Source organism: Lissotriton helveticus, chromosome 2_1 (genome assembly GCF_964261635.1).
Source record: "Lissotriton helveticus chromosome 2_1, aLisHel1.1, whole genome shotgun sequence".
Taxonomy (NCBI): Eukaryota; Metazoa; Chordata; class Amphibia; order Caudata; family Salamandridae; genus Lissotriton; species Lissotriton helveticus.
Genome location: NC_136059.1, coordinates 692,848,920 through 692,864,854, shown reverse-complemented (window position 1 = coordinate 692,864,854; position 15,935 = coordinate 692,848,920). Strand labels below are relative to the sequence as shown.

Genomic DNA, 15,935 nt, shown 5'->3' with positions numbered 1-15,935 from the left:
GAACGGCACATGGATCCTGTGGGAGCAGAACTATCCCATGTTGTGAATTTCTTGTCACACAAAGCCTTGGAGGGTTTAGCGTACCGTTCAGTCAATAACTTCAGATCAGCCATTTCAGTTGTCCATACTCAGGTGGATGGTAAGCCAGTGGGTATGCACTCAGTCATGTGTAAGTTACTAAAAGTTATCAGAGTAGCTAATCCTCCTAAACCTAAATACTCCTCCTTGTGGTATGTGTCGCTAGTTCTTTCGTTATTTGACAAATGGCCGGCTAACAATCTGTTGCCCAGGAAACAGTTGACGACCAAGCTAGCTATGCTTTTGTGTTTATCTGCCTGCAGAAGCTCTTCGGATGTGAGAGCCCTGGATCTTACAGGGAGAGTATTTACTCCGGAAGGTGTTTACTTTTATATTACTGGCAGGATGAAAACATTATCATGTAGTATTGAGTATAATGCTTTCCCCAGTAATGCTAAGCTATGCGTAGTCCAGTGTCTGAAAGCCTATGAAGAATGTACTCGGTCTTTGTGACCAGAAGGTTCAACGCAATTATTGATTGCATCATAAAAAACATTTAAACCGGTTTTAGCGGCTACGGTAGCCAGGTGGTTAAAATCAGTCATGCAAGAAGCTGGTATCAATACCCAGATTTATTGTGCACATTCTGTTCGTGGTGCCATGGCATCCAAGACTTTTATGTTGGGGTCAACTGTTCAAGATATTATGAGGTCTGCTGGTTGGTCATCAGAGTGTACATTTAAGCAATTTTGTTATAAATCGGTGGGTGGTATATCTACAGTAGTTCTTGTTAAGCGTTAAACAAGCAATATTCCCAAGCCTCTAGTCCTGTAAAAGTATAAAAAATGTGCTAGCATTCGCGTCAACATTTTTAAATTCTATTAGAGACACAGAAGCGAGGATCATCCCACTCGGTTATATTTCAATTTTTTGTAAAATATATACCCGCCCAAATGTATTTTATACTCTGCTTAGCAGAAGCTCGGGGTTTCTTATGTTTCATTTATTTCAGGTTCAGAAAAGAAGATGGAATAGGTGTTCTTCTGGTTGACAAAGATGTATAACGTTCCAGTTTCGGTTTTGGTTCTTCCACGTTGGAGGATGACAATTTGGATTTGAATTAATGTTTATATTGGACTAAAGACTCGAGTAAAGAAAGAGGCTCAGGGGAAGGAAATGGGGACTCTTATAGGGTCAGACAGGATATGATGCAATGTAAGAGCATCATGGGAAATGCAGTTTATTTTGTATATACAACATTTTCATTGGCTCCTGTGAGTTAAACAGTAAAGGAAGAAAAGCAATAATCCTTGCCTCCATGTCCTTAATAGAATTGAAAATTCTTGGTGCGAATGCTAGCAATTGTTTTACTCCTTCTTCATCCCACAACTGAACTCTTCCTCACATACTCCGTCAGACCTGTAGTCATCCTGTCAGTTGAATGCATGAGAATTCCCGCTCACCTTCTGAAACAGTGGCCTCAATTGTGAACACTCAGCTGCGACAATCAGCGCATGCACGAGCTCTTGTGGTTTTGGTCAGGCCGCTGAAACTGATTATCATAGGAACTGCCACAGCCCCAGTTAGGGAACAAGAACTCTGATTTTAACACTAAAGGGCTCTAAGGTATAAGCAGTAAACATTGTGTCACAAACATTTTATTGCAGATAATGATACTGAGGCACTGGTAGATTTAGTTCTATTAATACAAAGTTTGGTAACAGGTTAAGAGGGCGCTCTGCAAAACGTAAGGCCACGGTACACTAGAAACAATTTACATTCGGTGCTCCAAGTAGGCGAAGGAGGTTACCAAACTCCCCCAATATTCAATGAGCTTAGCTCTGAAAGTACAATTTAAAGTTCCTACTGAGCACTCAGATTGAAGATGTATACATTCCAGGTCCAGTAAAAAAGTCTTGAAACACTCGTATTTTCTTTCTTGAAAGTTCCGTCAGTATTCGGGAGTATCAATAATGTATCACAGTAATATTAGTCTTATTACAAATCAGAGTGTCAATAAACGTGAGGTTGGTTCCTTTTATTTCCAATATATCAGCCAATTCTGCAGCCAACACGTGTTTCGTCAGGCATCAGTCATATGCCACACAACTTCCTCAGGGCTTTTATCGTTTTCTCTTTCAATAAATCAGGGTTGAACTTCACTTAGGTCGTCTTCATAAATTCTAAATCTTAATTCGTTTTTCCCAACATATATCGATATCTAGTTCCTTCTATTCGTCATCACAACTTCAGGTATCCTCTGTGTAAATGTTAACCTCGGCAATTCCTCACGTCTCAGTTACACCGGGTGCAGTGGACTGGCCTGATATATTGGAAATAAAAGGAACCAACCTCACGTTTATTGACACTCTGATTTGTAATAAGACTAATATTACTGTGATACATTATTGATACTCCCGAATACTGACGGAACTTTCAAGAAAGAAAATACGAGTGTTTCAAGACTTTTTTACTGGACCTGGAATGTATACATCTTCAATCTGAGTGCTCAGTAGGAACTTTAAATAGATTTAGTTCTATGCACAAAGTCACACAGTTTGTTTAAGTAGACAATCCATGATAATGCACCTGAGATTCATGGCTTCACAAATGGCACTGAATCACCTCATCACTTGTAAATGAAAATAGTGTGGACTATCTTTAACCCGTTGGCTGCGCCACCGATTTTGCGGAAGTTCGGCACTTCCGCAAAACGGGCGGGGCAGCGTCGGCCATTGGCCGACGGCAGCACCAGCGAGGTAGTGCTGCCGTGCATGGAAGGGGTTAAACCACAGGATTACTATATAGGGAGTAAGTAATAAGGTGTAGAGACCATTTCACACTGAAGACACATGCGACTGAACTCATCAGCTGATCGATGGCAGAAAGAGGCCAGGACTGATGGACGTGGGGCCCTTGATTTCAACAAAGCCTTTGGTACTGTTCAACAGAGAGAACCTGTATGCAAGTGACGCATACTGCGGATGGTACGAGAGCAAAACAATATCTGTAGAATAAACAACAGAGTGAACAAGAGCAGGCGACTGACCAGCAGCAAAGAGCCGTGAGAGGCAACAATAAGAGGACGCCCCTCCCAATATACAAAGTATCAATACTGTAATAGAACATCCCAAGAATAACATAAGGAGGCTGATACCAACCGAGAGTGTTGTGAAGCAGCAGGGACATGAAGGGACAGTAAGGGCAAAATCATGGTAAATCAAATAAAACAGGATTTCACTCAGTACCAATGTAAACCCTAGGGCAAAGCTAAAACCACGTAAGCTCTGCAGTGGGAAGAAACACGAGGTAAATGAGCATTCTGCAGCACACATAGAATGAGAAAACTGCCATTATTGATTGTTTATGTGCCGGAAAGTGTCCCTTCCTGCACATAAACAATGCCCCTGCAGCGCAGGCGCCCATGCAGGGTGCCTGGCTGGCGCTATAGGCAGCTTTTTTAGCATCAGCACTAGGGGAAACGCAGGGGTATGCTGTATTCATGTGAATATAGCGCATCCCTGCATTTAAAAAATGTCAGAGCCTGGCATTGCCAAATCTGGCATAACACTGCACTCCGACAATTGTTTGTAATTATGCCCCTATGGTTTTTCCTGAGCAGAGGGTGTCAAAAATCCAAATCCAAGCCGGAGTCCTCCTGGACATGAATGGGCGAGGCCTATTGCTGTGACTGCTTTACCACTTCCTGGCCTACGTCCAAGAATGAAGCGGCCTTTTTTGAATGAAATTAAATATGCAAACAAACTTGTACGTGTATGATGGATGTTCTCTGTGCATTTAAAACTGCCTGACCGCAGTTAAGCGAGTACAGCACAATGGATTGTTTGGCTCTTTGTGTGCCTCCAGCCAACAGAAAGAGATGCAAAATGCACCCTTGGATAAGTACCAATGAGGTAGTCGGGAAATCTAATGGGAAGTGGGGGCCTGGATTATGCAGCAAATATGTCCAGTGTACTTCAAATATGAGATCGCAACCTCTGAAATATTTAAAGGGCATTTTCTGAAAATTAGTATTGAACGAGGGTTTTAACATCAAAGGTCATGTAGTCTCTTACTTCAAAACATGTTGAAAATAACTAATAAGGGGCAGACAAGTCTCATGGAGTACCACTGGGTGTGGACTGACATCCATCGGGGCTTTCAGAGGTGGAAAAAGGCACCTTAGTTGTGTTCATATTTCGAAAGTAAGTGATACACTATGGTTTGCAGTGCAAGCAAGGGCAAAACTGATAATAAACAGCTTAATTAGTAAAATAATGAGTCCAGCGGCAAATAGTTTTGTCCAGAATTGTGCAGCCAGTGCTACGAATATTTGGGGAGCCTAATACCAAGGCTGGGTGGACTTGACTACACCTTATGCCGCTTCCACTTAATAACCAGACTCTTGCTGCCCCTTTATCTCACTCCAGTTGTTCCTTTCTCATCCCTGTTTTCTCCCTTTGTCACTCTTTTCCGTTTTTCGCTTCCTTTTTCGTCACCCCTTTGGTGTTTTTCTCTCTTGTGCTGGGTAAACATATAATGAAATCAGTGCTGGTCGCCAAAAATAGGGCACATAGACCCCACCAGCAACCACCGGCTCAAATCAAGCACTGCTAGGAACAATGACAACAGCTCGTGTAATGAGACACAGTTCCTAGGTGGCAGGGAATGAAAAGGTGAAGGAACAAGTATCAATGCCAGAGAAATCATTCTAAACAGTACTGACAAGGATTAAAGGCCTAAAAATGAAGAAATTGTACCAAGACCATTACTCAGCTTAATCGCAGAAACAGGAATGAGTACTTAAAAGGCCTGGGGCCCTATGTAGGTAAATTAGATTTACCGATTCATAAATACCGAATTTTACCGATTCGGTATTTATGAATCGGTAAATCTAATGTAGGTAATTTCCCGGTAAAAAATACCGAATCGGTAGGATTCGGTATTTACCGATTCTGTAATTACAGAATCGGTATTTGTCATTGATTCCTATGGGCCTTGAAGCCCATAGGATTCAATGGCAAATACCGATTCGGTAATTACATAATCGGTAAAATTACCGAATTGCCAAGGGGGACAGAGTGTCACTTTGACATCCTGTTGCTCCCCTGTTTGTGGCTTGTGTGCCATGTGACACACATACATGCCCTAAGGGCCCTAAGGGCATGTATGTGTGTCACATGGCACAGGTGTACATGCACAGATGTGCATGTACACAGGTATTCGTTATTTACCATGCAATAGTATTACATGGTAAATAACGAATCGGTAAGGGCCTGTGGCACTGTTTTCAGTGCCACCTACATATTGATTTACCGATTCGGTAAATTTACAGAATCGGTATTTTACCGAATTGGTAACTTTACCGATTCGGTAAATATACCGATTCTGTAAATTTTAAGGCCCCTACATCTCCATTTGCAAATACCGGTCCGAAGGCTGTGCTTCCATCAGTCCGCCCTCCACAGGTGCCCCAACAGAAGAAGACTGACAAAGTAAGTGAACAGTGGTTGCTCAAGTTCGCACAAGCCTGATCTGGTTCAAGGTGCAGCCATAGGCACAAGACCACAAGCCTGCTGTGCCCCCCATAGTTATTGTACCACCTCCAATTAGCGGGGTAAAAAAAGGACACCTAATGGACCTGGAAATGGGTAAACTCTTGGACCGCTGTCTCTCCACAATCGAGGCCTAAATGGAAGAGTCACTAGCTCAAACCCGTATCTTCGCCAAGCTCAACTTGAGAGGGACGACCGCCTAACTTGGTCATCATTAATGTTGTGCAAGATAAAAATAGCTAGCGTGCTCCTATGGCAATCACAACAATTTGAGCTCCAGATAGATTTAACATAATCATTGGCTACCCACTTGACAGACCTTGGGTCCAAAATAACCTTGTTAGAAAGACAATTGGGGGCCCTCAGGAAGAAGAGGCCATGCCCCTGCTCGCCAATAATAGACAAATTAAGTAGTCTACCAAAACTATTAGCAACTCTAGTGGGCAACACAAAGAACTATGCACACAGCAACACACATAAGGATAAAATAAATAACTCAGATGTAACGCCTCCAATGAACAGCCCTATTAATACAATAGGATGCCACTTACCGCCAGCCATGGTTAATGAGGTACCATCAAGGTTATCAAGGGAGATAAATACCCTATTCTCATCCTCCGTTTACACTGTGGAAAACCTGTCCAAGAACCTCATACCTGGGAATGGTGCAGCACAAGAGCCTGCTGCTTGCTATCTTGGGTCCCTCTCCCTCAAAGCAAACAGCACTCTCTCTAGGAGAGCAAAAAAGAGAGCGAACAAACTGTCTAAGAAACAGCACATCGTAAAGAGGAGATCTCTGACTTTAGGGGCATCAAATATCCCAGCCGCGCACCTAGGGCCCGACCCTTAGAACCTCTTCTCCATATTTGTACCACACACAAAGTCAAATACTGTAGTCCCACAAGATAATATCTTGAATGAGGGGCAGCAGGAAATGAAACAAAGGGACAGCCCAATTGCGATAAGTACAGCCGGACCGACTGAATATGGATGCTGCGACTGAGTGCTTACCAGCTAGTGCCTTATCCAATAGCAGACAGAAAGAACACCAGGAAGAGGGCCCGCAGCCAAATGTACTCAATCTGTCACCGCCCCATATGGCCAAATAGCTTCACTAGCTCTGGGTAAACGATTGGCAGGCATTGCCACACAGTCTGACAGCTGGCACTTTAACGCAACAAACAATTCACAATATGGCCAAGAGAATGGAGGGACTAGAGGGATTGTACTGGCCTCAAACACAGCTAAGTCCCTTTTTAACAGCAGCAGTTACCAAAATGAACAAAGGGCCAAAGTCCCCCCTCATAATCGCCTGCAGTTCAACAGAACAAACAAGCCCCAACACAGACAAGAGACTTGAACGACCGCATGGAACCCAGCCACCACCAAAAAGAACAGTCGACCTCCCAGAATCCATTAAATGCTGATTCTTCCATAGACAACAACAGACACCCCTTAGTTGTTGCACACATACCGAAGAGGCCCAGAGCCTCTACCTTCCACAATGGATAGAGCCAAGTGTGAAGAACCTCAAGCGGGCTTTGAGCTGGTCTTTATTCCTCACATTCGGTCAAAGGTCCATTACGACACACTCAATCGAGGAACCACTTATGACTAATAACTATTACATCATATTATCTCACAGAAAGATCTCAGCTTGGATGATCTAGCCTGGGTAAATTTAACACATATGTCACAAAATGGAATCACGATGGCCACTGCAACAACCTGGAAGAGGGAGGAACATAGAGATGCTATTCTGGGCGAATAAAGAACTTTTGAAGACTGGGGAATAGAGCTCTTAAAGCTGTATCCACCAAAATACCCCCATGTGCTACTACTTCACGGACAATCCAGTTCAACCAAAAGCATATTGAGGGGTGCTACTGGTGTGAAATATGATAGAACCCCAAGAACGCCCAAGAATTCAATCACTTTAACAGTCTCATACAAGCAGGATCAAAGGAAGATAAACTGCAATAGAATGTGGAATGAGCTTAATTACTGGTGTTAGTTGGCACACTCACTATTGGGGAACATGGACCAGTTTCCCTAACATCACTGCAGCTCACCGGCACCAAGCTTCAAAAGGAAACAGCGCATCCCAACTCATAATAACATCATGCAATATTGCTGGCCTGAAGATCATTGTGACAAGTAAACAAGAGTTAGCTTATCTGGATATAAGCGGCCTTCTATGTCTGCAGGAGACCTGGGCTCTTTCACTATCAATTATACAAGGATTCTATGAAATCTTTAAGTAGGCCTCCTGTCCCAAACTCTTTGCCCGCCCTTCAGTGTGTTTGTCTTTTTTTGTCAAACACACATGCAAATTAGAGGTCACACCAATTAAACTCAAATTTCCAGCCCTTCAAGCAGTCCGAATACAAGGAACAAAAACTAAGCACAAAATAACACCCTGTAGCTTCTCAACTGCTACCTCAATGCACCAACAAACAGGAAGCACTTATGGTGGACGACCTCTGCTACTGCTTAGAAGATATCTTTACGGTTTTCACGGACCATGAAATCCTGTTGGCGGGCGACTTTAACATCCAGGGGCAAGAAAACTCAAATGATCCTTTTGCACATTCAAAAGAATAAGAAAGGATGAAGGACTTTTAACAACTTATAAACTGTCACCGGCTCAACAACTCTGTGAGGCACAAGTTCTACAATATCACTTCACTTCCACCTATAAGGGAACTTCAACAATCAACTATGTTTTCATGTCAGAGCCCCTAGCAAGTTGAGTCGCCAACTTAGAGATTGTTATAAGCCAGAGAGAGATCTTAGCCCTCTGAGCCTCACTCTGGAGTTAACAGCACCACTGGCAGACAGATGTAACATGGTGGGCTCCTCAACAGGGGCTGAATAAGTCATCCTTGTTAGGAGAATTAAGTGGAGTCCGCAAGACACCCCACAGGTGATGACTTGGTTAGAAAAACAGATCTCTAAAGGAACTAACTATCAGGTGAGTACACGTCAAGAAATGGGACTCGCTCATAGGAGATTTGAGAGGCTTCCTGTTAAATTAGATTAGATTAGAATACTTGTAAAGCGCATGGCTGCCTCGACAAAGAGGCGTCCCAGCACTGATGCAAGGTAAAGTGAGGGACAGGGAGGGATTAGAGTTGAGAGTACAACCAAGTCTTCACCAGGCGTCTGAAGACCTGGTGATCAGCGATGCAACGGATGTATAGAGGAAGGGAATTCCATAAGGTAGGGAGGGACCAGTCGCCTAAAGGAGCGGCCCCCAGATCTGGTCCTTTGAAAGCGTGGGATTCGCGCGAGGGTAAGATTAGCTGAGCGCAGGGCGCGCGGCGGGGAATAGGGGGAGCATTATAATATGAAGACTAGATAAAAGAACACCAGGCATTGGAGGCCCCAATTCCAGTACAATAAAACAATTGTCTGCACACAAAGATCGTTATGGAGTGCCCTGCATTCGCACAAACCTAGCCCACCTCGGCAGTCAAAAAATTACACAAATTACACAAAAAATTGTTGGGAGCAAAATAACGCCTTAGACCAAAAAGAGTGAGCAACAATAGTACAACTGCTGAAGTAAAATAACCAGGCCAGCTTCTGGGATTACATCAACAAATTGAAAAACAGCAAATGCTCACTGGACAACGGTGTCTTGGAAGGAGCCTGGATAAGCTATGTGGAGGAACTATAAACAGATCAGCCTTCATCCTCGGCCAAGTAGTTATATGGGGGGCTCATGACTCAAACCAGAGCTCCTCCTTGGAAGCAATTTCCGCCACCTCAGTCCACCCAACAATAGAGCTAATGAAAAAAGATTGTGTGCTTGGCCCTAACGGCCTTCGAGCCAGCATATTTAACTGTGCCGCGGATGCATGATCAAAGCTGCTAACTCCTCTCTTTAACCATGCATGCATAACAGGCCACGTCTCAGACGCATGGCGGGGATTTACTTTGTGCCCCATATTAAAAAAAGGGGCCCTGACAAATCTATCAAACTACTGCCAAATAGCATTCCTGGATTTAGAGGCGAACACCTTTGCTTGACCCCTACTGAAATATCAGGAGTCTTTCGCTAGTGAACATGAACTCCTACCTTTTTTATTCAGACAGGTTTGCAGGCTTCCGTGTCCACAGTTGATAACATCACTGCACTTGCGTATTTGAGGCACCGAACAGCACAGAAAAATCAGCTTCCACTCTTCTGCTGCTTTATAGATTACAGTTCAGTGCTCAACAGAGTTGACAGGAATACACTATAGAGAAAACTGGAAGTGTGGGGTGTGCCCTTAAATTTACTAAGATCAATAGTCTCACTATACATATAGACTTGGGTCAGAGTAAAAACTGGTCCTAACATTGTCACCCCCAAACGTCAGACTTATCGGGGCCTAAAACAAGGATGTGTTCTCGCCCCACTCCTGTTCAATTTATATAGAGGGTACCTGGGAACAGCAGCAGTCTAACTCCTCCCAATTTGGGCTCAATCACACTCCACATCATCTAATATGCTGATGACATCGTAAAAATGGATCACACTAAAGCAGGTGTTCAAAAGGCCCTGAATACTCTAAACGCCTATACCGAGAAAAACCATTTTAGGGCAAATCAGTGCAAGACTAAGGTCATCTTTGGGAAATATAAGAACAAGATACATCTTACCTTGCATATAGGGAGTAAGACCATTGATACAGCTAGTAAATAGAATTATCTGGGAGTCTGGTTCTCAGAAAACTCCACACACAACGCCCATCTAAACTCCTTGAAGATGAAAGGGGCTGCAATCATTTATGGCATCAACCAACTTAACAAAACATTAAGTAGAGCTTCAGCCATGCCCATACTCAGGGTTATAAATGCAACCCTTCTTCCTGCTCTGCACTATGGTCATCAGGCCTTCCCTGGGATCTGTGCACAAGTCTTGGAGCTCATACATTATATAGGGCTCAGGAAAATATTCCAGCAACCACGCTACAGTCGTCGGTCATGACTCTGACTGGAATTTGGCATGGCAAATCAAGTACTAGCTACTTGCAAATTGCCATACAGAAATACTCAGGGTCCTGAAGGCTCCCCCCAACTCGCTAAAAGCCCACTTGAAAGTAATTCTCAAGACCCAGGGCAACCCCTGGTTTCAGTAACTGCATGATACCATCATGTCCTTCCAAATTGAACAGACTGTGCTAAAGAGGGGGAACTCCCTATGTAGCCTGGAAAAAGGCTATACACAGGCATTTGAAGACTGAGATTCCAGGACTTATTCTCACAAAAGAACTTGGTTACCCTACTCCCCCAGAACAGTTCTTACCTGGAGGGGCAACAGCAACCAATGACATGCAGAGCGATTCTATGCATGAGACTATTAGGCTTACGAGTACTAGAATTTAACCCAGCATGGGCCTGCCAGGGTGGGAGATGGAGCTTGCAAACTTTGCGACTGTAAACATGAATCATGGCTGCACCTCCTGTGCTGCTGTCCCAAGCTAGACTTATCTAGCTTGAAGCTGATCTTTTTAGCTCAAGGTTCCTACACATGCCAAGAAGAATGTGCGCCCTGCTTTTCTCAAAGCATGCCATGTGTTTTACCTAGGTGTGGGAAGTTTGTAGACAAACTCAGAGCCTTACTGCTCCCGCAACCCACTAATACACAATATCCCAAGACGGTCCAAAAACTGGTAAGCGACTATTATACCCAACACAACTGAAATGTCCCATCAAGACAGTTACGGTGGAGTCAGCCTGATTGTAGGTGCCGGTGGAAAGGACTATGGTTAGTTTTGATTAAAACCCCCTACTGGTGTGTCTGCTAGTGGGGATATGACAAGTAAGGTCAACAGATTCGCTATTGCACTGTGTCAATATGGCCGTTAACAGCACCTCATAACCATGTTACATGTAACCTCTACATGAATGTAACACTGTATCTTGCTAAATATACCGAAAGTATTGGAGATGTTAGGACATAATTTATTGTAGGGATAGTTGCACAAAGCACTTTACTTAACAATGAATTACGCTACACTTCCTTAAATGCAGAGGTGTTAGTTTAACTTTTACATCACGAATATTTGCACAAAGCACCTTATATAATACTTTCTACCGCTGTCACCTTTTACATTATGAAGCTATCTGCACAAATGTAGGAGATCCAACTCTGACAACCCCAGAAGTGAGTTCCCCGTGTAGGGCATGCAGGGGGACAAGAGTAGTAGGTATTCAATTAACTCAAGGAACCTAAGCATATAGAAAACTAGGAGTAGTAGTCACTATATGATTACAGTGTATTTGAGATCATATGAAACAATACTGCTTAGCTAATTAATTCCTTTAAGTAATATATTTTAATTCCAGTCATCCTTTAAGCTGGTATGCTATTATGACTGTTTTATTCTGTGGATATATTTATTCTTTTATGGCTTTTATTGACTAAAACAAGAAACTACTACTACTACTTCTACAGCAAGACTTGCAAGCAATGCTTAGTTGTGAAAGAAGGTTCAGGGGTTCTCCTCCTGGGCGTACTTGCCTTATATCCTGTATTTGGAGGAAGTAATTCTCGAGGTATTGAACCTTTTAGACCTCAGTTAATGATCAGTAAAGAGTATGTGAGTATATCCTCTCCATTTCTCAGTTTTTTAAATAGAGAAATGCATTAAGATTCCTGGCTGTGATTTTGAGAATGTTTATTTTGCTGTCCAGTATTCATTGCAAAGTAAACACAGTAAGGAACTCTCAAACAGCCGACACGTGTTTCGCCCTTACATGGTCATCCGGTTCACCGCTTCCTCAAGGCTGTAATGAAATTAAAGGAGAGATCTGTGATACTTTATTCTGGTGGTTATGCATGGCCTCCACCAGGTGCTATGTGACAGAGGATAAATTGTGATATTGAATTATCTACCATGCATTACAATCCTCATGTGCATAGAGTGACGTCCCTAGAGGGACGGAGTGTAACATATTGTGAGAGAATTGTGAGTACAGAGTGAGATTGTGAACATTACAAGAAAATACTTCATTAAGTTTGTGTATGGTTAGCTCTGGTGCTGGCCTTCCATATGAGACAAGTAGTCAAGTATAGTAGAGTGTAGGTTACTCATGCTGGTCTCGTTATGGATACATTTTCTATGAACTTTAAGCCATAGTGATCATTTGATAACGTTGTGTGTTGTTCATTATTGGGTGTGTTATTTCTATTGGTAATAGCATGCAGGGCATGCATTATCACGAGCTAGAATAGACCTTTTGTTATGTTATTAGTATTTAAGATAAACAAGTTGGTGCTATTATTCCAACACGTGAGCAGAAGTATTTGCATACGTTATATATACCTTTCATACAAATAAGTGTCAATTCTTGTAGTTCCAATTAGGAATAAACATTTGTTGTGACTCAAAAGTCATTCAGTTTTAGATAATCTAAAACGTAAGAAGACATTTCTATGTATTTTCATTCAATTAAAACACTCATAAGTAGACCTTAAGTCAAAAAAGGTATATATACCATTAATTTTAGTAGGTACAATCAGGCCGCTCAGTGCCACATCATCTCGAGTTTGAGAGTAGTATCATGGTCGCTAGCATTCAGTGCAGGCATTAATCTGAGGTGCCACTGATTTGCTGGGATGTTACGTCCTTAAGTTTCAGGCTCAAGCAGGTTACGATGGTTACCTACAATGCGAGAACCTGGTCTCCACGACGATTATCCAAAATTACAGGAGCCCTTGTTAAGTTGGTTTGAAATGCAAGCATTAGTGGTCATTAAGCAATGTACTAAACAACTTCCTAAAGGAATCTACAGTAATCATCCGAAGCTCGGGACAGGTCTAGACCCAGAAGAGGAACACACATGGAGTTCAGAGAAAGGATGAGAAAGTGCTTGGGAAACACCCTCAGCTCGAGTGTCTCTCATCTTAACAAACTACAGCCAAACCTGAGGTCTTTGACTGGTTGTTCCCTCTGTCATTCCCAATTTTCAAAGACAAAGTACAAGGCTGACGCAAAACAAAGCCCATGCTTATGGCAGGCGCAGCTGCTGCAAATATTCAGCAGCCGGGGGTGGTGAGAACTGGGGGGATTAATAATAAACCAAAAAAAAAGGCTTACCTTATGCTGCCATACACCTCACTCCTTGGTGCTCCTCTACTCTCCTGCTGCTTCCAGCAGTCCATGGCACATACTCCCCATCCAATTACAGCACTGATCTCATGCTATGAAAGCAGCGCCGGGATTGGCCTGAGCGGGCTGGTTTCATGCTCGCTCAGGCACAGGGAGTCTGTGCCGTTTCTCCACCCGGCTGAAGAATACAGCTGAGTTGAGAAACCTAGGTGAGCATTTCTGTACATGCGCACTTACAGTGCTCACCAATCCTCCTCCGCGCCATGGCCTGTGTAGCATCCTGCTACAAGTAAGCACAAACACTGGTAGCATTCCAACTGGAGCTTTATTACATACATCCAGTGCCTTCCCTGTCCCTACTCTAACTGCCCTCATCCTGTCCCTACTCCGCCTCTTCCTGTCCCTGACCACCTAGCTCCTCCCACCCAGCTACTAGACTGCCAACACACAACATCTCCCCCTTTCTTAACAAAACTGCTAACATGTTCAATCATATCTCTTCAATGAGTCTCTTTGGTCGCTGAACATTGCGGCGCGGCCTTACATTCATTTCGTCAGTGTCCTCTTCAGTCTGGGGTGCATCCAATCTATTCAGAGCGTCTAGATCATGTTGATCAGGGGTTCCAGGATCTGATACCACAGTGGGGTCAAGCAATGATCTGGTTGAGTCCTGGGAGCACTTCTTGAAGTGAGACACATTTCTCGTGACTCGACGGTGGTCAGACTCCGCCGTCAGCATGGTGCCTTTCTGCCGAGTGACCAGTAGTGGTTCATCACGAAAACGACAGTCTGTTTTCTTCTGTTGATCTTGTTTCACCAGTACATGGTCTCCTTCGTGCACAGAAGGTGATCTGGCTCTTCGCTTTGCGTCGGCATACGACTTCATCTTGTCCTTGTTTCTCTTGTCCATTTCTGCCATCTCTAGATGGTTGCGGGTGGGTGATAGAGCTCGCAGCGCTCCATCCCAGGTCGGGATCCGGTTTCTCATGGGGCGACCTAACATCAGTGTGGCCGGACACTTGCCAGTGGTCGAGTGGGGAGTTGTCCTATAGGCCCTGAGGACCTCGTTGAGAGCGATCTGTAGGTCCTTCCTTTCGGCACAGGCCTGCTGAAATGTTTTTTTGATTGTGGCCATGAATCGTTCAACTGTGCCGTTTGCTTGTGGCCAGAGGGGAGTGACTTTCCTATGATGGAAGTCCAGGTGTCGGGCATATGCTTCAAAGTCATGTCCATTGAAGGGAGGACCATTGTCTGTCTTCATTTCTCTAGGGACACCCCAGGTGGCAAATAGTTCGTCTAGTACCTTGAAAGTACTGGAGGCACCAGTGGAGGGTACGAACTGTGCGAATGGGAAGCAAGAGTACTCATCAACTATGACTATCACGTACTTGCCAGAAGACAATGGTCCGTAGAAGTCCACAGCAATTTCTCGCCATACTCCCGCTGGTAGGGAAGTCATCTGCAGTGGGGCTGGGGGATCGCCGTTGCTTGTCAGTTGGCAGGGGTGACAGTCTTTCAAGGTGGATTCCACCATTTGATCTAACAGGGGAAACCACACACGCTCCCTGAGCGCTCGCTTCTTAGATACGACTCCTCTGTGACCTTCATGGGCAAGATCAATGACACCTTGTTGCAGAGTTCTGGGAATCACGATTCGCTGTCCCCGCAGTATGATTCCGTCTGAGGTTACCGACAGTTCTTCATGTACATGCCGGAATGCTTGCAGCTCGTGTTTGGTGTCCAGCTCATTGTCTGTATCCTGAGGGTCATGCCTCCACCTGTTGGTTCGAATCTTGCTGAGAACCTTTTGCAGAATGATGTCCTGTGCGGTGGCATCTCGAATCACACCCATTGGAATGGCAGGAGGTAGCGCATGGTCAGCTACGAAATGGATGTATTCCTCAGCAATCGAAGGGTGAGAGGTGGTTGACGCAGGCGGATGTCGAGACATGTAATCTGCTGGGTTTTCAGACTTCCCCGGCTTGTGTACAATCGTGAAGGTGTACTCCTGAAGCCTCAGGCCCCACCTCTCGATTCTGGGGGGGCATTTTAGCACGGGGGTTGCCGTAGATGGTGACTAGCACTTGGTGATCCGTGATCAGGGTAAAGTGCTTGCCGTAGAGGAAGACATGAAAATGTTCACATGCCCAGACCACCACAAGGCTCTCCTTCTCAGGCTGTGAGTACGCCTTCTCGGGGTCGGACAGACTGCGGCTGGCATAAGCAACAATACGCCTCTGGTCGAAGTCATGATCAT

General features: G+C 44.1%; 1 protein-coding gene across 1 annotated transcript in view; it reads right to left on the bottom strand.

Annotated features, from left to right (window-relative positions):
* FAM81B (family with sequence similarity 81 member B) overlaps nt 1–15,935 on the bottom strand; it is a 563,148-nt gene that overhangs the window by 482,157 nt on the left and 65,056 nt on the right. The gene's annotated exons all lie outside the window — the stretch shown is intronic.